We start from the raw sequence: 21,462 nt of genomic DNA on the forward strand, positions 1-21,462 counted from the left end.
CCGTCCGGGTATTTATGAGTTAATTCGATTTTAGTAAGAGTAAAACTGTTTTTCAATATACCCGTCTCCATAAGGAGGTCGGTAACTCACGCCTGCCCAGTGAGGCTCCGTTTGAGGTAGCCAGCACGGATCCTAGAATAGCACAAAATTTCACCAGTTAGTATTTGGCCGGCAACGAGAGAAGGTGTGATGGGTTACAATTCCTGAACACAGTACTTTGTGCTAACGTCTTGGATTCATTTTAAACCCGTCCCCAGTGGCTCGAGAGGTGAGGACGTGTAGGACTGTTGATGGCTGCCCAATTTGATGCTCTTCGAGAGTAATAGGCTACTTGTCGATATGTTCCCACCCTCCCCCTCCCTTAATCAAATGGTTCTGAGCACTATGCGACTTAACTTCTGAGGTCATCAGTCGCCTAGAACTTAGAACTAATTAAACTTAACTAACCCAAGGACATCACACACATCCATGCCCGAGGCAGTATTCGAACCTGCGACCGTAGCGGTCGCGCGGCTCCAGACTGTAGCGCCTAGAACCGCTCGGCTACTCCGGCCGGCCCTCCCTTAATCGTCATATAATACAAATATATCACCACTCACGCATTACACACACACACACACACACACACACACACACACACACACAACAGATATTCTATAGTTCTATAGACACAACTGTCACACATCACGTGGAAGGAATCCAATGTCTGCAGAGGAAGAAACCACTCCGATTAGGCGGCAGAACAATCCCTCAGTTACTTGTTCAGAATAAGTTGTTTGCTAGTACGAAACAGAATATGTATTAGTATTTTTTAACTTATTTGCTCTTTTTGCGTGCTGTTGAAGTATTTTTCTCCTGTTCACCACGTAAAAATTAATAAAATTACTCAGTCACAATGAACGGACCTTCCATACTCTTCTAGCATTCTGGCAGTTTCTGTATTGTAGATAACATAATCTGCATAAATCATATTAACCACCAAGCAAGATTTATTCAGAATTCACTATTACGAATTTTGACATTCTATTATCTTGTGTTCAAAACATAGCGGTGAATCTTAGGAGTCATTTCTAATTCTCTATACAACTGACCTCTCTGAAGGACTTAAAATCGAAAATTTATAAAAATATGTATGTACATGTATCAAAAACATCTCATGAAAACAGAAGACTGTCAACTCGATCCGCCGGTTTGAAATTCTCGCGGTTTATGAGGAACTAGATGTCGGAGACTCCTGTGAAATGGTGCGAAATATCTGCCTACAGATAAACCGCTATTTGCCCAACATTACGCCACTCTGTGCATTGTTGCAGCAATCACAGACACGGAGCTCCTATACGCAGTGCATGGATATGGCATGGGCGTGAAGCACTTGCTATGCGCTACTGATACCGACGCGGTGGCACGATAGGGCCCTGTTTTCGAAGGGCAAAGTTTATTATTGCCCATTTCTTCGAAAATAACTCGCAGTCACCCAGGCTTTTAGCGTGTCACAGATGCCTACGATTTTCATAATAATAACTGCATATTTATAAACGGTTTATGTAATAATTATGCCGGCCGGGTTGGCCGAGCGGTTCTAGGCGCTACAGTCTGGAACAGCGCGACCGCTACGGTTGCAGGTTCGAATCCTGCCTCGGGCATGGATGTGTGTTATGTCCTTAGGTTAGTTAGGTTTAAGTAGTTCTAAGTTCTAGGGGACTGATGACATCAGAAGTTAAGTCCCATAGTGCTCAGAGCCATTTGAACCATTTTTTTTTGTAATAATAATAAATTGTTTACCTGCAAAAAATACATACAGTATTTCCATATAAGTTTAATAATTTAGTTATATCAATGCGCAATAAATTGTCTTCGTTTCAAAGACAATGTATTTCAGATAATTACAGGGTTTGAAAATTATTTGTCTGAAAATTTTAGAAGGACATGTGTCGTGCAATTTATTTAAGAACTATAGTAATAATAAATTGTCATAATTTTGACAAAGTGGTAATTTAGACGGTATAAAATCGAAGTGTGCATTCACCATCATCGGTATTTGACTTAGCACTGTAATTGTCAACACACGTGTGCAGACTATGGCTACGCTGTTTCCTTGGGTTGTGCCCGCCTTTATTCGGGAATGGCATTTGTTATTTTTGGTCCCACATAAGTTCGGGAATGGTATTTCTGTTATTTTTGGTCGCTGGAGGGTCTTTTCGTTTCTGTCTCAGCTTCCTGTGGTTTACTGTTTCTATCTGTTGACAGCAGGCACGGTGGGCTCTTCTTCCCGACTGGAAAGTTCTGAAGCCTGTGGCGTCTAGCTAATTCAGGTGAACGAGCCGTCACGCAAGCAAATAAAAAGCACTCCTTCTTAAGCATTGTTTGTACTCCCTAGAATCCTTGCTATTTCCGAGGCATAATTTTCATCCTATTTTAGTCTCCAAAACTCAGCTGAAATATGTGGAAATTGTTTATGTAGGAGTATATAACTTTTAACTAAATTGTTCTTTAGAGGAGGGGGATGGAATAGTTCGTGACCGAGACGACCCCTCCCCCTCAGATCCACGCCTACGCAGTTGTTGAGACAACGTGTCAAAACATTCGGGCTGCAGAGGGAGAGGCTATAGGTCTGCACAAAATCTGGCCACAACCGTTCTCGATACGGCAGTCCGAGTTTAATAGGCACGTGGCGTCCTGTTACGTAAATAAGCGATTCAGAACAGTCTGTCGACCGGTTCCAATTTCACGAACCTGTGAGCCATTGGTTACGTCACCGTTCTGCTACCCCGCTTCTCCTGCGTCTATAACGTTCTCCAGCGCCTGTAATCAACACCGACTCAAAGGAAGGCCTAGGCGCTTGTTGGTGACGTCACGTCAGCTAGGCACGGCCAACGCCAGGTCTGTTGCAGGCAGAAACGCCTGGGCGTGCTTATCACTATAAATCTCTTATTTTTCGACAAAATGTTTGGTATTGTTTTGGATTCTGCAGTTTTATTTACATGAAAGATTTTCTTACTATCGTAAAGCTACAAATGAAGGTCGCAGTTCTGTATTACTGAATCTGTCGAAACAAACGTAGATCAATATGAGAAAATGCTTTGTCCCATTGCAAGCTTCGGAAATTTTACATTCAAGAAACTATAATTACTTGATCCATTTTGTTATCGAAACTTACCCCAACCCCCTTACAATGAACCCCTTTCTTTTATTTATTTATTTTCGTTTGACATCGTCACTGGAAATGTGAACTAATTTACATGTATTTTTAACTATATATGACGGTAGTATCTGTTCCTGAAAGAACAGTTACCGTAGATGACCGCGCAGCTTTGCTAGAAATGAAATGTTAATTAAATGGACACCCTAGCTGCAAGCAGGCGTTGATACACTTCATTGGGGACATGCTGAAAATGTGTGCCCCGACCGGGACTCGAACCCGGGATCTTCTGCTTACATGGCAGACGCTCTATCCATCTGAGCCACCGCGTGCACAGAGGATAGTGCGTCTGCAGGGACTTATCCCTTGCACGCTCCCCGTGAGATCCACATTCCCAACATGTCCACAACACTACATTCGTAGTGTTCTTTCAGGAACAGATACTACCGTCATATATAGTTAAAAACATGGGTTCCCGGCCTTTGACCTTCTTGTGCGAACGCACACGCTATGCCCGAACTCGTACGGGACTTGGTAGATTAATCTGCCACGAATAATGAGTATGATGGGCAAACATCTATTAGGCGCACTACGAATGTAGTGTTGTGAACATGTTGGGAATGTGGATCTCACGGGGAGCGTGCAAGGGATAAGTCCCTGCAGACACACTATGCTCCGTGCCCGCGGTGGCTCAGATGGATAGAACATCTGCCATGTAAGCAGGAGATACCGGGTTCGAGTCCCGGTTGGGGCACACATTTCCAACATGTCCCCAATGAAGTGTGTCAACGCCTGCTTGCAGCTAGGGTGTCCATTTAATTATCATATAATTTACATGTGTAAATGTCCAACTGTTGCCAGTCATTAGATTACAGTCGTTTTCAACGAAAGGAATTCTAAACAGGAAACAAAATAGCTTCATACATCGAAAATACCGCTGAGCTTAAACTTTTTTAAACATTCACATTAGAAAAGATAAATATTCCCCTCTTGCAACTGAAAGGAGAAACTTTATAAGATAAAAAAAATTTTATTTGATAAAACAAGTATCTCTCTTTTGCCTCTTCTTCTGTCCTCCACCCTCTCCCTCAACGTGTGCAATCGCAAGATATTTCATTAGCATTCAGTGCTCCTCACCCCGTAGTCAACCAAGATACCTAAAGAAGAGCACCAATATGTTCACAGTTTCTTGTAAAAGCAACCCAGTACAAACGTAACCTCCTCAGATTTACAAATAAGGTAAAGAAGCACGAATTCTGTTGCTGCTCGACCATGAAGTTGTTTTTGTATGTCAATCCTTAAAACAGGTGGAAATTTAAGTTCAGGAGTACACTATTTGTTAAGAAGTGTAATGAACTGCACTATTAATCGATTGCAGAAATCCCTCAGAACAATGTGTGTTGGTCAACTACCGCCAATAGTTTCACACTTTCCTGTGTCAGGGAGGGAGACACCACCATTATGAGTATGCCAGCAACAGACCTAGCGTTCGCCGTGCCTAGCTGACGTGACGTCACGAACAAGCGCCGAGGCCTTCCTTTAAGTCGGTGTTGCTGTAATTAGCTGCCCGATACTGGATGGGATCCACTCGTGCGAATGACTGTCTCTAAGTTCTGACAAGTACTGCACAAATCTTCTGAAAATGCCCGCATATCGTGGTCGTGCGGTAGCGTTCTCGCTTCCCACGCCCGGGTTCCCGGGTTCGATTCCCGGCGGGGTCAGGAATTTTCTCTGCCTCGTGATGGCTGGGTGTTGTGTGCTGTCCTTAGGTTAGTTAGGTTTAAGTAGTTCTAAGTTCTAGGGGACTGATGACCGTAGCTGTGAAGTCCCATAGTGCTCAGAGCCATTTTTTTCTTCTGGAAACAAAGGGCACTGCACTCTTCACAACTTAAAAAATCTTTACACGGGACCGCTTAATACTATGAGTCTATCACACACTGTCATCACCAGTCCATAGCTCGCCATCTTTGCTATTATTCTCACAGATGGAATATTACTGAATATTACTTGACTGACCAATCTAAGTCGTTTTAGTTCAACTAATAATGCTCATCTCCGGATCTCACGTAAACGTCAGCAACACAGCTTATTGTTAGTACTTGCAACACGTTTCGCTTGTAAAATATAACATATCCATGCCCATACTTCTTAACTACAATGTACATTCAATTTTTTTTCCGCTTCAAGTAGCTGCACACGGTTTGTGTAGTTACAGCTCCACAAGTTTGGATTCAACCGATCTCGTGAATGCCCTAAATACACTACTGGCCATTAAAATTGCTACACCACGAAGATGACGTGCTACAGACGCGAAATTTAACCGACAGGAAGAAGATGCTGTGATATGCAAATGATTAGCTTTTCAGAGCATTCACACAAGGTTGGCGCCGGTGGCGACACCTACAACGTGCTGACATGGGGAAAGTTTCCATCCGATTTCTCATACACAAACAGCAGTTGACCGGCGTCGCCTGGTGAAACGTTGTTGTGATGCCTCGTGTAAGGAGGAGAAATGCGCACCATCACGTTTCCGACTTTGATAAAGGTCGGATTGTAGCCTATCGCGATTTCGGTTTATCGTATCGCGACATTGCAGCTCGCGTTGGTCGAGATCCAATGACTGATAGCAGAATATGGAATCGGTGGGTTCTGGAGGGTAATACGGAACGCCGTGCTGGATCCCAACGGCCTCGTATCAGTAGCAGTCGAGATGACAGGCATCTTATCCGCATGGCTGTAACGGATCGTGCAGCCACGACTCGATCCCTGAGTCGACAGATGGGGACGTTTGCAAGACAACAACCATCTGCACGAACAGTTCTACGGCGTTTGCAGCAGCATGGACTATCAGCTCGGAGACCATGGCTGCGGTTACCCTTGACACTGCATCACAGACAGGAGCGCCTGCGATAGTGTACTCGACGACGAACCTGGGTGCACGAATGGCAAAACGTCATTTTTTCAGATGAATCCAGGTTCTGTTTACAGCATCATGATGGTCGCATCCGTGTTTTGCGACATCGCGGTGAACGCACACTGGAAGCGTGTTTTCGTCATCGCCATACTGGCGTATCACCCGGCGTGATGGTATGGGGTGCCACTGGTTACACGTCTCAGTCACCTCTTGTTCGCATTGACAGCACTTTGAACAGTGGACGTTACATTTCAGATGTGTTACGACCCGTGGCTGTACCCTTCATTCGATTCCTGCGAAACCCTACATTTCAGCAGGATAATGCACGACCGCATGTTGCAGGTCCTGTACGGGCCTTTCTGGATACAGAAAATGTTCGACTACTGCCCTGGTCAGCACATTCTCCAGATCTCTCACCAATTGAAAACGTCTGGTCAATGGTGGCCGAGCAACTGGCTCGTCACAATACGCCAGTCACTACTCTTGATGAACTGTGGTATCGTGTTGAATCTGCATGGGCAGCTGTACCTGTACACGCCATTCATGCTCTGTTTGAGTCAATGCCCAGGCGTATCAAGGCCGTTATTACGGCCAGAGGTGGTTGTTCTGGGTACTGATTTCTCAGGATCTATGCACCCAAATAGCGTGAAAATGTAATCACATGTCAGTTCTAGTATAATATATTTGTCCAATGAATACCCGTTTATCATCTGCATTTCTTCTTGGTGAAGCAATTTTAATGGCCAGTAGTTTATAAGTCGGCCACTCTCACTCGTTGCCCAATGGTCAGCGTGTTTGGTTGTTACGCAGAGGACCCGGATTCGATTCCTGCTACTAACAGAGATTTTCTCTTGGTGGGACAATTGGACCAGAGTGCACTCAGCCTCGTCATGTAAACTGAGGAGCTGTCTGAGCACTGTGGGACTTAACATCTATGGTCATCAGTCCGCCTAGAACTTAGAACTACCTATGCCTAACTAACCTAAGGACATCACGCAACAGCCAGTCATCACGAGGCAGAGAAAATCCCTGACCCCGCCGGGAATCTAACCCGGGAACCCGGGCGCGAGAAGCGAGAACGCTACCGCACGACCACGAGCTGCGGACAACTGAGGAGCAACTTGAGTAATAGGTAGCGGCTCCAACGTGAAGGCAGCAACAATAGCTGGGAGAGCGATATGCTGACATCATGCCCCCCCACCCCCACCCCCCCACCCCCACTCACACACACACATACCATATCCTCAAGTTGCATTTGGTCGAGGTTGACACTTTCGTCGGTCGGTCCCGATTGACCCACCAGAGTCAGAACGTGGAGCTTTGCTTGTTTTGTTTCGCTGCTCGTCCTCACTGCAGCAATAACACAGAGTGTTTCAAAAAGATACATCCGATTTCACAAGACTGTATCTTCTACATGAAAGAAGATAGAATCTTGGAATGAATTCTTACGCATAGAACTATAAAGAGCGATGACAGCCAACCTGCAAGCTTGTCTGTTTTACTGTATTCATTGCTGTTGTATGCGGCGTCGCATTTCAGCCAAAGCTATTAGAAATGGAGGGACATAGTCACTGCCTTTCACATAAATTAAAAAAAAATCATGCACGATGAGATTAGGCGATCTTGGAGGCCAGTGGAGATCCGTACGCCCCTTGCACCCAATCTATCGTTCAGGTCGTGTTCTTGATAAAAATCACACCGCATCAACTAAGTTGTACCTGCTGAAATGAGAGGACGAAAACGCTTTTTGTTGCTGAGTTATCGTCATTGAGTAATGAATGAGGGAGTGGCGAACGGCACTAGGGACATCCATATCCACTACTTAACAACTAGCGCCAAGCAAAACTTTAAATTTCTATGGGTAAGTTAAAATTCACACCAAGTTTCTCTCTTCAGTCATGTAGAAAATATAGTCTTATGAAAGCGGCTGAATCTTTCTGAACCAGTCTGTGCTATGAATAGTATAGCGTCCTTACGAACAGAATCTCACTGGGAAGGAATATGCTTCAAATCCCCGTCACTTGTCCAGGATTTCGATTTTCATCGTTTCTCTAAATTAAGCCGCGAGGGGTAGCCGTGCGGTCTATGGCGCCTCGAAACGGTTCGCGGCTCCCCCCGTCGGAGGTTCGAGTCCTCCCTGGGGCATGGTGTACGTGTTGTCCTTAACGTAAGTTAGTTTAATTAGTGTGTAAGCCTACGGACCTGTGACCTCAGCAATTTAGTCCCATGGAACCTTACCACAAATTTCCAAATTCCAAAATTAAGGCAGATATAGATTTGATTCTTTTGAGAAAGACAACGCCAATTTCCTTCCAGTCTGATTGTGATCTCATAGTCGACGGGACGTTAAGCCCTAGCTTTCTTCCTCCTTACGATACTGGTTACACGTGTAATACGACGCCGTAATGCAGTACGTCTGCTTCGACAGGTCTATCATCTCCTCTTCAGAGGTGAGAATACAAATTGTCCTCATGTTACCGAGTAGCTCTTTCTGCGCTTGCGACGAAGCAGTTTTCCACCAACAGATGTAATCACTAGATTTGATGGATGGCGTTTGTAGGGGGTTCCTCATACAGCCTTTCTGCCTCGAGGGTATTGCTAGGTAAGAGGGGTGGATATCTGCTATGCGAATCTGAATACATTATCGCCTTCCGGCCCGACACTGCGAATTCGCGGAAGAAATTATGTCTGTCGCTTATCACACGCATGTGCAGAGATGCTGTGGTGACAGCACTTTACCCGTTCTGGCGTTAGGTGAACCACAAACACATCTTCGATTATCTACATATTAGGGTCATTCAAAAAGAAATGAGGCGGACGCCGTTAAATGATAATCGCTGAAGGCATCGTAAAGTCATTGCCTACGGAAAAAGGTGTGGCGCCCGTAAGAGTGCTGACAAGGGAACCTCCCCATCGCACCCCCCTCAGATTTAGTTATAAATTGACACAGTGGATAGGCCTTGAAAAACTAAACACAGATCAATCGAGAAAACAGGAAGAAGTTGTGTGGAACTATGAAAAAATAAGCAAAATATACAAACTGAGTAGTCCATGTGCAAGATATGTAACATCAAGGACAACGTGTGCTGAGGAGCGCCGTGGTCCCGTGGTTAGAGTGAGAAACTGCGCAACGAGAGCTCCTTGGTTCGAGTCCTCCCTCGAGCGAAAATTATACTTTCTTCATTTTCGCAAAGTTACGATCTGTCCGTTCATTCATTGACGTCTCTGTTCACTGTAATAAGTTTAGTGTCTGTGTTTTGCGACCGCACCGCAAAACCGTGCGATTAGTAGACGCGCCTCTCCAATAGCAACCGAAAACATTTGATCGCAAAGTCATAGGTCAACCGATTCCTCCACAGGAAAACACGTCTGATATATTATTTACGACACTGGTGACGGCATGTGCGTCACATGACAGGAATATGTTGTCGACCCACCTAACTTGCACACTTGGCGAATCGATAAAAAGATTCTTCTACCTTGCCCGATTTAGGTTTTCTTGAGGATGTGATAATCACTCCCAAAAAAGTGATGAAAACAGAAGAGTTTGTCACATAAACTGCAACAAATGAATGCAACAGCTTCACAGTCGCACAGTTTTCCCCCTGCTCTGTCAAAACATATGTTTTGTACGTTTTCAAATGTTTCCGTGCGTACACCGTCAAATCCTGCATATGTATAAGCAAATCTGAACATGTCCTGGGATTTTGGAGAGCGAAGTTGATTATGTGTGAGTGCCTGAACTTTGATAATTACCTGAAAATAAAAAATTAAACTTTTCACTCGAGAGAAGATTTGAACCAAGGACCTCTCGTTCCGCAGCTGCTCACGCTAACCACGGGACCACGGCGCTCTTACGCTGATACTCTCCTTGGTGTTGCCTACCTTGCACATGGACTACTCAGTTTGTATATTTTGCTTATTTTTTTCATAGTTCCACACAACTTCTTCCTGTTTTCTCGATTGATCTGTGTTCAGTTTTTCAAGGCCTATCCCTGTGCCAACTTATAACTAAATCTGAGGGGGTGCGATGGGGAGGTTCCCTTGTGAGGCTCCGTACTCGCCACTGGAAGTTCAGAGCGAGCAGGTGCACGCGTTGAGCGTCCACTACACTCGGTCGTGCTCAAAACAGAGATATTCAGGCTTCAAAAGGACAGCTAAGGGGTGTAGATCGTTTCCTTACAGCGGAAGGGTGCGGTGAACGGAATTTCATTGAAAAATTACACGAGTGAACGAAGGGCACGGCATATCCGTCGCAAGGATCAAGACGTGGCACAAGAGATTTGAGGGAGGACAGATATCGTTGGCCGATGAGGCACGAACTGGAACGTCACACAGGGTTACCGGTACGGTTGTCCAGTTGGGGGATGCCCTGATTAGTGTTGACAGGCGAGTTACGGTGTCAGCGATTGCCCCAGAGGTCGGACTGAGCTTTGGAATTGTAAAGGAGATGCAGAGCGCTCTGCGCACTTGTGCCGTACTTTAATGAATTTCCGTTCCGCATACTCCTTCCGCTGTTCGCTTGAAGCTTTCATTTCTTTGTTTTCAGCACGACTGAGTGCAGCGGATGTTCGACACGTGCACGTGTTCACTCTGTCATCACGAAGTTGAGCGCTCATCTCCCTCTAGCGGTGAGTCTGAGGCCTTAGAACTCTTATAGGGGCCACCCTTCTTTCCGTGGGTAATGGCACTACGATCCCTTTAGTGTTTTTCATTTTACAGCCTCCGGATCTGTTTTCTTTTTCTTAATGAACCATATGTATACTTTTACCGCATTTCACTTGTCTCACAAACTTTTTTTTCCAAAGGCGAAAAGCTAACACATCTTTGATTGGCTGAATATTTATGTCCGAATCTCATTTGACTTGCCTTACAATCCAGATGTTCCCCATATCTAAATGATAAATGTAAAGCAATCATTTACAGTTTAAAATGATCACGCTTTTACTGGAGCACCTAGTGGCTATTAGTCCTCTTACCGTAGGAAATCAGTTGAAAATGTTAGACCTCAAGAACTCTCCGTGCCTCGAGAGAGTCTCTGTGACGTTCTGTACATAATATGCAATTGAATTGGCTCCACACTTAACGTTCTTTGTTACGTATCACATAATCAGAGAAATGATCCAACCAACAGGAGGAGAATACAGGCCCAGAATAATTATTTAAATAAAACCAATTTTTTAATATATCACGTTTTTAAATCTGTATTATTATTATAATATCTTCTTCTAGATCGTATAGTTTCCTAACCACATACAGATTGTCCTGAAAATTTATGACTGTGATTTTTAATAGCTATGAAAGTACTTGTAAGATTTCAAACGAAAAACGTGGGTCGCATGCAGTAGATAATAACAGAGAGATGAATTATTCATGCATCAATTATATATTGCAAGCAAACCACGTTTTGTGTTTTAAATCGTACAACTATTTCCATAGCTATTTTAAATTCACATTCATAAATTTGCGTGACTATATCGGTGGGGAGAGAAATCTGTTTGGGGCTACGAGAAAAATTATTTCACACTTTTTAGTCTGATTTAAAAATGTAGCACATTAAAAATTCTTTTTATTTAAATAATTAATTTCTGCTCTGTTAGTCTTATATGTGAGAAATTTTTCAATCGATTTCAAACGTGGTGAGATTACAAGAGAGACATGTGGTAAATTTTAGGTTTATTTCGGTTTTTCTTGACCTGACTCAACCAATATGTTGGTTCCTCACACGTATATCTTGTGAAAAGACCGCGAAGATAAAAATCACAGAGATTCGAGCTGACATGGAGGCTTACTAGCAGTTGTTCTTCCTGTGAATCTTCGCGACTAACAGGAGAAAGGGAAAATGGCAATGATACACAAGGCATTCTCCGCCACACATCCGACAAGAAAGCGAGTTAATGCTGCATTCTCATCCAGCTCTGAGCTATGCTGTAAGTATCAAATCTCTTGTAAGTAATAAAAAAGAATTCCCTCTGCCACACACCAGTCAAGTCAGCGAGTGAATATTGCATTGTTATCCAGATCTGAGCTATGTTTCAAATTTCAAGCCCCTAACTCATCAGGAAGTTATTTTAAAGTCAATTGCACAATTTGTCCCGAACAGACAGAGAAGCAAGAAAGAGACCTAATAAAAACGTAGTAAAAAGAAGGTAGCAGTGCTCGATGGCATATATGTCCAATGTAACTCACCTCCACGACTAGCAGCAGGCGGGGTGAGGTAGTGGTAAGTCACTGGGCTCGTATTCGGGAAGACAACACTTTAAGTGCCCATTCGGTCATCCAGATTTGGATTTTCTGTTTTCCCTAAACTGTTTGAGATAAATGCCGAAACTATTCCTCTGAAAAGGACATGACCAATTTTCTTTTATATCCTTCCCCGATTCTAGCATATGATCCGTCTCGTACAACCTCGTAGTCGATGGCACGTTAAATCCTAATCTTCCCTCCTTCCTTCTCTCACCAGTAGAAGTCTAAAGCATATTTTGATTTCCAACAGTATGACTTACACAGAACAAAATGAAAGTCTGAATGACAATCAGCATAGTATCAGGTGCTATACGAAACCCACCTTGTACTCCTCGGGTTGATATCCTGAAAGGCATGGGCAAAGCTATCCGAGTCTTTCAGTAATTCTTCATTTTGAAAAGCTTTAGATTCCATACAACTCCGACACCTGTCGAAGAAAACAGATGCGAACGGAACACATAGCTGGGTTTGCGATTGATTTGACGACTTCTTGACAGCAGAAATCAGAACGTTTAATCTAGAGGGATAGTCAGCCACAGACACCAAAATAATTTCAATTTTGCCTTACGAAAGTGTTAAATGACCACTGCTATTCATAATTACATATCGATGATCGGTGATTAGTGTCGCTGGCACCTCAGGCATTTTCTCAAATGTCGCAGTTATCTATAAGGAAGTGCTACCCGATAACAATTTAACTAATATCCACTGAAATCTACACAAGTATCATCATGATGCAAAGGTTGGCAACAGGCTGTTAGTGTACACAAATTTAAAACAGCGCACTTCATCAAAACGCAAATACATCTAAATTTTGGTCTATAAAATTTCGGGAAAAATGTCAAATGTCCATTAAGTTTCTGGCGAGGGCCGTGTCCGTGCGTGAGTGAAACACTCCAAGTTGCTGCGCAACCTTTTCTCGAACTTATGCACTTACTACGTCGATGGTGGTGACCTGAGCATCCTGCGTAATGCAGGTTCTTGTTTTCGACATCTCTCAGTATATTTACTCCTTAATGAAATTTGTCCTAAATAATATACCTCTTTTTCCAACAAACAGTTCAGTTCATACATACAATACCAGGAACAAAAATGATCTGCACAAGGACTTAAAAGCACTTTAGTTCAAAAAGGGGTCCACTACTCAGGAACATTCATCTTCAATAATTTGTCAGCAAACATAAAAAAATTAGTTACAAATAAAGATCAGTTTAAAAGGATCCTGAAAGACTTACTAGCGGCCAACTCCTTCTACTCCATTGACGAATTTTTTAATAGAAACAAATGATGTATTGTATATATTCATATTATTAGTATTGTTATTTCAGCTTAAAAAAAATATTGACATGTTCCACATCCACGAGGATCTCCTCAGCATGGATCTATGGAACGAAAAACTAATCAAATCTAATCTAATCTGATTCTTGCTCTTTTAACTAACAGAAAACAATCGACTACGTAGAGAATGGGATTTGCTAACGAAATGATGCCATGTGGTATCCTGCTAGAAAACCATAGAATCTATCGCTTATATCTTGCAACATATGTATTTCCACTGATTCCTGTGGTGTTGCAGCGCCTAAATGGATGCACCACAATTTTCATTTTGTTTTGGCCCTTGTAATGCGATGTTTTAGAATCGGAGACTTGCTGGTTTAAAGGAGGAAAGTGTGTTGTCAAAGATGATTTAGTGTAACACAAGTTTACTGGTTTATATGTGATTGTTGCAAGTATATTGTAGATAAGCCTCACTCACTCTTTAGGAGCACAGGACACATGCAACGATGCGACTACAGTCAGGGAATGGCGGTATGCACGTATACAGATGGCGGTAATATCGCGTATGCAAGCTATAAAAGGGCAGTGCATTCGCGGAGCTGTCATTTATACTCAGGTGACTCGTGTGAAAAGGTTTCCAACGTGATTGTGACCGTACGACGAGAATTAACAGACTTTGAATGCGGATTGGTAACTGGGGCTAGACGCATGGGACATTCTATTTCGGAAATTGTTAGGGAATTCAGTATTCTGAGATCCACAGTGTCACTATTGTACCGAGTATACCATATTTCAGGGCTCCACCCGTCGGAGGTTCGAGTCCTCCCTCGGGCATGGGTGTATATGTTGTCCTTAGCGTAAATTAGTTTAATGGGAGAAGGAAGGCAATTTTTATCCCTATTCAGCCGATGCTATTTTACCCTTTGAATAGGTACACTTTTCAAAAGAGCTATAAGTGAGAAAACAATGAAATTTTTACTGCATATATATAACATATATACCTCAATTTACAAGTAAAATGAACATAATACATGTAACGGTTTTGAATAAAAAAAACTAGTCTTTCACTAGTAAAATTTAACTTTTTTTGTACATTAATTATTATAAAACAGTTTCTGATTGTTTGGTGGTTCTCAATTTACTTGCAATAACTTATTACCATCTGCAGTACAAATTGACCATATTTCATGTTTACAACTCCATTTGTTTATCGAATAATGGTGCCTGAAAGCAAAAAAAAAGTAGTTTTGAGAAAAACCCATTTAAAGTTTAATATTGTAATTCTATTATAGTTATTGATGAGAATTACTTACCACTAAAATTTTCCTGCACCATACTGAGCATCATCAGAATCATAGTGATCTTCTTTTCTTCTCTTGGTCCCTCTTCCTTTCTGTGTGGCTTCTTTTGTGCATTTTAAATTAGCAATATCTGCTTTGCGGATTGTCTCTTTACCTATTTGCACCAAGGATTTTGTAGTATTTCCACTAGATTATATACCCAATAATTCCAAAACATCCAGTTTTCTAATTACACCATCATTGAAGCAGAAAATGGCCGTGCGGTTCTAGGCGCTTCAGTCTGGAACCGCTTGACCGCTACGGTCGCAGGTTCGAATCCTGCCTCGGGCATGGATGTGTGTGATGTCCTTAGGTTAGTTAGGTTTAAGTAATTCTAAGTTCTAGGGGACTGATGACCACAGATGTTAAATCACATAGTGCTCAGAGCCATTTGAATCATTTTTTTGAAGCATAAAATAGCATCATAAACACCAAATTTGAGGGTTGTAAGCTGAACAAATACAGTTTTCGGTAACCGGTTCCAAATGACAGAATTCACACATTCATTTAAATTTTGGGTTTTCCCATGAAGACATTTCTTCACCAAGGTATCTTTACAAAGGTCTCTAAATATGGGTTGTATTTCATTTCATTTAATTAAATGCTGTGCATTATCTCTGCAGGTGCAAAAAGGAGGGCGTGGCATTTAAATGCCAGGTTGGAGAGAGCGTCAGGAAAACCATCATATCTCACGAAAAACTTGTTGTATTTATATAAAACAAAAACTGTTTCACGCAGGAAAGACGAGGCATTTAAAACATGCTAAAAATCTAAAAATCAAATTTTTGAAGCTCACTTGCCTTCCGTCTCCCGTTAAGTGAGATTTAGTAGTGTGTAAGGCTAGGGACCGATGACCACAGCAGTTTGGTCCCATAGGAACTTACCTCCACCACCATCACATTTCAGGCGTTACCTTTCGCCACGGACAACACAGTGGCCGACGGCCTCTATTTAACCATCAAAAGCAGCGGCGTTTGTGTAGAGTTATCAGTACTAAAATTCGAGCAACACTGCGTGAAACAACCGCAGAAAACAATGTGTGACGTACGATGAACGTATCCATTAGGACAGCGTGGCGAAATTTAACGTTAATGCGCGATGGCAGCAGATGACTGCTGTGAATGTTTCTGCTAACTGCACGACATGTACTGCAGCGCCTCTCCTGAGCTCGTGACCATATCAGTTGGACCCTAGACGACTGGAAAACCGTGACCTGGTCAGATGAGTCTCGATTTCAGTTGTTAAGAGATGACGGCAGGGTTAGAGTGTGGTGCAGACCCCACGAAGCCATGGACCAAGTTGTCAACAACGCACTGTGCAAGCTGGTGGTGGCTCCATAACGGTGTGAGATGCGATTACATGGAATGAACTTGGTACTCAGGTCCAGCTGAATCGATGATTGACAAGAAATGGTTACGTTCGATTATCTGCAGACGATTTGCAGCCATTCATGTTATGAATACAGTGCGCCATATCACCAGAGCACAATTGTTCGCGATTGGTATGGGGAACATTCTGGTTCGTCCGAATGAATTGGCTACCCAGATTGCCCGACATGAATCCTGTCGAACATTTTTGGGACAGAATGGAGAGGTCAGTTCGTGAATGAAGTCCTGCACTGGAACACTTTCGCAGTTATGGACGGCTATACAGGGTGTTACAAAAAGATACGGCCAAACTTTCAGGAAACATTCCTCACACACAAAGAAAGAAAATATGTTATGTGGACATGTGTCCGGAAACGCTTACTTTCCATGTTAGAGCTCATTTTATTACTTCTCTTCAAATCACATTAATCTTGGAATGGAAACACACAGCAACAGAACGTGCCAGCGTGACTTCAAACACTTTGTTACAGGATATGTTCTAAATGTCCTCCGTTAGCGAGGATACATGCATTCACCCTCCGTTGCATGGAATCCCTGATGCGCTGATGCAGCCCTGGAGAATGGCGCATCGTATCACAGCCGTCCACAATACGAGCACGAAGAGTCTCTACATTGTGTACCGGGGTTGCGTAGACAAGAGCTTTCAAATTACCCCATAAATGAAAGTCAAGAGGGTTGAGGTAGGGAGAGCGTGGAGGCCATGGAATTGGTTCGCCTCTACCAATCCATCGGTCACCGAATCTGTTGTTGAGAAGCGTATGAACACTTCGACTGAAATGTGCAGGAGCACCATCGTGCATGAACCACATGTTGTGTCGTACTTGTGAAGGCACATGTTCTAGCAGCATAGGTAGAGTATCCCGTATGAAATCATGATAACGTGCTCCATTGATCGTAGGTGGAAGAACATGGGGCCCAATCAAGACATCACCAACAATGCCTGCCCAAATGTTCACAGAAAATCTGTGTTGATGACGTGATTGCACAATTGCTTGCGGATTCTCGTCAGCCCACACATGTTGATTGTGAAAATTTACAATTTGATCACGTTGGAATGAAGCCTCATCCGTAAAGAGAACATTTGCACAGCAGCAACTTCTCTGACGCTGACATTAGGATTATCATGAACTGCACGAAGAATTGTCTCGTCCATTGCAGGTGTCCTCGTCGTTCTAGGTCTTCCCCAGTCGCGAGTCATAGGCTGGAATGTTCCGTGCTCCCTAAGACGCCGATCAATTGCTTCGAACGTCTTCCTGTCGGGACACCTTCGTTCTGGAAATCTGTCTCGATACAAACGTACCGCGCCACGGCCATTGCCCCGTGCTAATCCATACATCAAATGGGCATCTGCCAACTCCGCATTTGTAAACATTGCACTGACTGCAAAACCACGTTCGTGATGAACACTAATCTGTTGATGCTAGTACTTTAGAGCAATGAGTCGCATGTCAACACAAGCACCGAAGTCAACATTACCTTCCTTCAATTGGGCCAACTGGCGGTGAATCGAGGAAGTACAGTACATACTGACGAGACTAAAATAAGCTCTAACATGGAAACTAAGCGTTTCCGGACACATGTCCACATAACATCTTTTCTTTATTTGTGTGTGAAGAATGTTTCCTGAAAGTTTGGCCGTACGTTTTTGTAACACCCTGTAGAGACAGCATGGCTCAGTATTTCTGAAGGGGACTTTTTGAGTTCATATGACGTCGAGTTACTGCACTACTCCGGGCAAAAGGAGATCCGACACGATATAAGGCCACTATCAAACCAACACATCCGCTATTACAGTACATTGCGTTTCTACCCACCAACTGATATAGAAAGCGCACGCGCCCAAACAAGGCTTGCACAACAATTTGTGAGATCACCGCGCACACGCCAGTAAAAAATAACGTAGAACTCAAGCAATTTTCTTCACTTTACACTATACTTAAGATGGTAAGAAGACTCTGACGAGTAATATCGCGACAGCAAGCTTTTAGACATCCGGCAGTTTTCTAGAAATTTTATGGAGCACTGAGTACGCCGGGAATGTTTCAAATTGCACATCTCTGAATTTAATCATCTCTCGCTATATTCAGTACGAATCGTGTATTATGTAACACTGCTTTTATTTGGTGAACGGTTCGGGTTATCGAAACCAGACTTCAGGCAAAAGATATTACGAAGATTGCCATGCAGTTTTATAATATGTGTAATACTCTCAATTTTTGTAAGAATCACAATATTTAAGCAAATATGGTTTCCTAATTGGCACGAGATACTTTTTAACGGATTTCCAAAGCTCTTGAAAATATGAGTTCACTGATATAACGCTCATTAATGTTTGCATTGAAACTTTTTGTGAAAAGTATGTTAGAAAGAAGCTAAAGCTGAAAGGCACGCAGATGTAGGGTTAGACACAAATGTTGGATCTGGAACTGTGTGCTAACTTCTAGAGTATCGCAACTGGTTTATGGAAAAAGGTTCCAAATGCGTGTACGTGATCATGTTTAAGTTAACAACCTCCGTGGAAACAAGTGATTACATCTACATCTACATCTACGTGATTACTATGCAATTCACATTTAAGTGCTTGTCAGAGGGTTCATCGAACCACTATCATACTATCTCTCTACCATTCCACTCCCGAACAGCGCGCGGGAAAAGCGAACACCTAAACCTTTCTGTTCGAGCTCTGATTTCTCTTATTTTATTTTGAAGATCATTCCTACTTATGTAGGTTGGGCTCAACAAAATATTTTCGTATTCGGAAGAGAAAGTTGGTGACTGAAATTTCGTAAATAGATCTCACCGCGACGAAAAACGTCTTTGCGTTAATGACTTCCATCCCAACTCGCGTATCATATCTGCCACACTCTCTCCCCTATTACGTGATAATACAAAGCGAGCTGCCCTTTTTTACACCCTTTCGATGTCCTCCGTCAATCCCACCTGGTAAGTATCCCACACCGCGCAGCAATATTCTAACAGAGGACGAACGAGTGTAGTGTAAGCTGTCTCTTTAGTGGACTTGTTGCATCTTCTAAGTGTCCTGCCAATGAAACGCAACCTTTGGCTCGCCTTCCCCACAATATTATCTATGTGGTCTTTCCAACTGAAGTTGTTCGTAATTTTAACACCCAGGTGCTTAGTTGAATTGACAGCCTTGAGAATTGTACTATTTATCGAGTAATCGAATTCCAACGGATTAGTCGAAAGGCTTCACACAACGGTGGAAGTAGACTGCGGTGAAGAAGACTGCTTAACAAGCTACGACCTCTTAACTGAAACTATTGCTCTCCTGTCTCTTTATGTCAAACAAAAGGAAGTTTGGAGTTCAACGTGTCATCGACTGTTAGGTCATTCGTGACGTGACACTAGCTTGTTTAAAAGAGGGTGGGAGAAGAAAGCGGGGATAGAACGTTTAAGTGAGCATTTGTTTCACAGCAGTTATTTTCCGAAACCACGGAGAACCTAAATCATAATGGCAAAACAGAGATTTTGAACCTCACTCTCCCAAAAGGCGAGACCAATACCTCACACGACACCGTAGCAGTAGCTGCATCGTTTTATATTGAAGAGTAACCCGAGCACGCCGGGAAATTGCAACACGAACATAAACAGTATCGCATTAAAATCATTTTAGCACTGCTTGCTAGTAACAACCACGTGCAGTAGTACGCTAGATGCTTCCAGTTCTCTGGATCCGAAGAAGTTGTTGTCCTTCGTGGAAGCTTGCGCAACGCACGAGAGGAAATACTTCTCGAAGGTCCTTGACTGTAACCGGATTGGCCAATGGAGTTAATAACACACAGATTTACAGTAAAGGACGGGCCGCACTGACAGCCAGAACAAACAGCTGCGGACAATTGGCTCGTCGAAGCAGTATTTTTCCATAAACGAAAGTTATGTACGAATTCAGCAGGAGTATATAATATGCCATTTCTTAAGTCTCTTTCTTCCGCGAACATTCAGTTCTGTATTTTTTCAACTGATATCGAAATGTTGTGATATCATTTGTTGCTTTTAACAGTTAATCGCAAAGTTTATACTATCTTTCTTCGCCATTTAAATCGCGAGAATCTGGAGGAGATCTGATTTGATTAAGCAGATTAATGTCTTCTACGAAGCCACTATGTTCTCTATTTGTTTGAAAATACACCGTTAAATACCTCATTGCTTCTTCCACAAAAGATCTCTGCTGTTACTTCAGTTAGTTATCTCAATATGGCGCAGGCAGCGGATATTCAACTCTCTCAGCCACAGGAGCATATATAAAAGGCGTCTATCGTTTTACTACTAAAGGGCACTACAGTCTACAGATACGCAGCTGATGTTTTTTCTAATTAGTTCAGCAATTTTTAGCTACTCCAGATGGCAGCTTGAACATCTTGTAAGTGCGCATGTGGAGCTGCCAAATTCGAAAACGTGTTTTCTAGTTGTTCAGAAAGTAGTCGAAGTTTCAGTGGTATATATGTTTGAGGCTGCTACTGTAACTTTCCTGTTCCATACGAAGGGCTTATTTCAATAGTGGTACATGTTCATTTTTGTTCATTTTGAGAGCGCGTGACCTTGATTCGGACTTAGAAATTTTCACCGTCCAATATTATTACTTATCCTGTGTTGCTGGAAAACTCACTTCCGCCAATGTTATTCTTATGGAGATTACACTCTTGATACGCAATAATTCCAGAAAATTAACTTCCGGTTTTTAATGAGCGCTGATAGGGACTTCCGCTTTCTGACGGTGCAATGGAACACGGGGCCTAGTATTACTAGGCCCGTGTTTGCTGGAAAATACTCCTCTTACTTATTATTAGGGTCCTAAAGTTAAATGAACGCTGAAAAATCTGCAGTTGAGATACCAGAAATATTCAAGTATATGGCTTCTTGCTAGAGATGAACCTTTCTTTCTGTTTGTTAGGATCATTAATTTCAGAAGCATTATAGACAGAAAAGTGGAGGTAATGGACTTGTACCACTATTGAAATAAGCTCCTCATATAACGTTGAGAAGATAAATGACGGCAAATTACAGTTTCGTCAAACCATTGATTTTCCTTGCTATTACCGCTTTCGACGATTGACACGTTTAGATGATTGATTTAGTTCTTACATAGGGAAACAGTTGTCCTTAGCTCAGTGATCAGCGCGTGTGACGGTCATTGCA

General features: G+C 42.7%; 1 non-coding gene across 1 annotated transcript; it reads right to left on the reverse strand.

Moving 5' to 3' along the window:
• Window positions 1-3,397: 3,397 nt before the first annotated feature.
• Trnat-ugu (transfer RNA threonine (anticodon UGU)) lies at window positions 3,398-3,472 on the reverse strand. The gene has a single exon. It is a non-coding gene; the product is annotated as a tRNA-Thr (tRNA).
• Between the last annotated feature and the right edge of the window lie 17,990 nt (window positions 3,473-21,462).

This window comes from Schistocerca serialis, chromosome 3 (assembly GCF_023864345.2).
Source record: "Schistocerca serialis cubense isolate TAMUIC-IGC-003099 chromosome 3, iqSchSeri2.2, whole genome shotgun sequence".
Lineage (NCBI taxonomy): Eukaryota > Metazoa > Arthropoda > Insecta > Orthoptera > Acrididae > Schistocerca > Schistocerca serialis.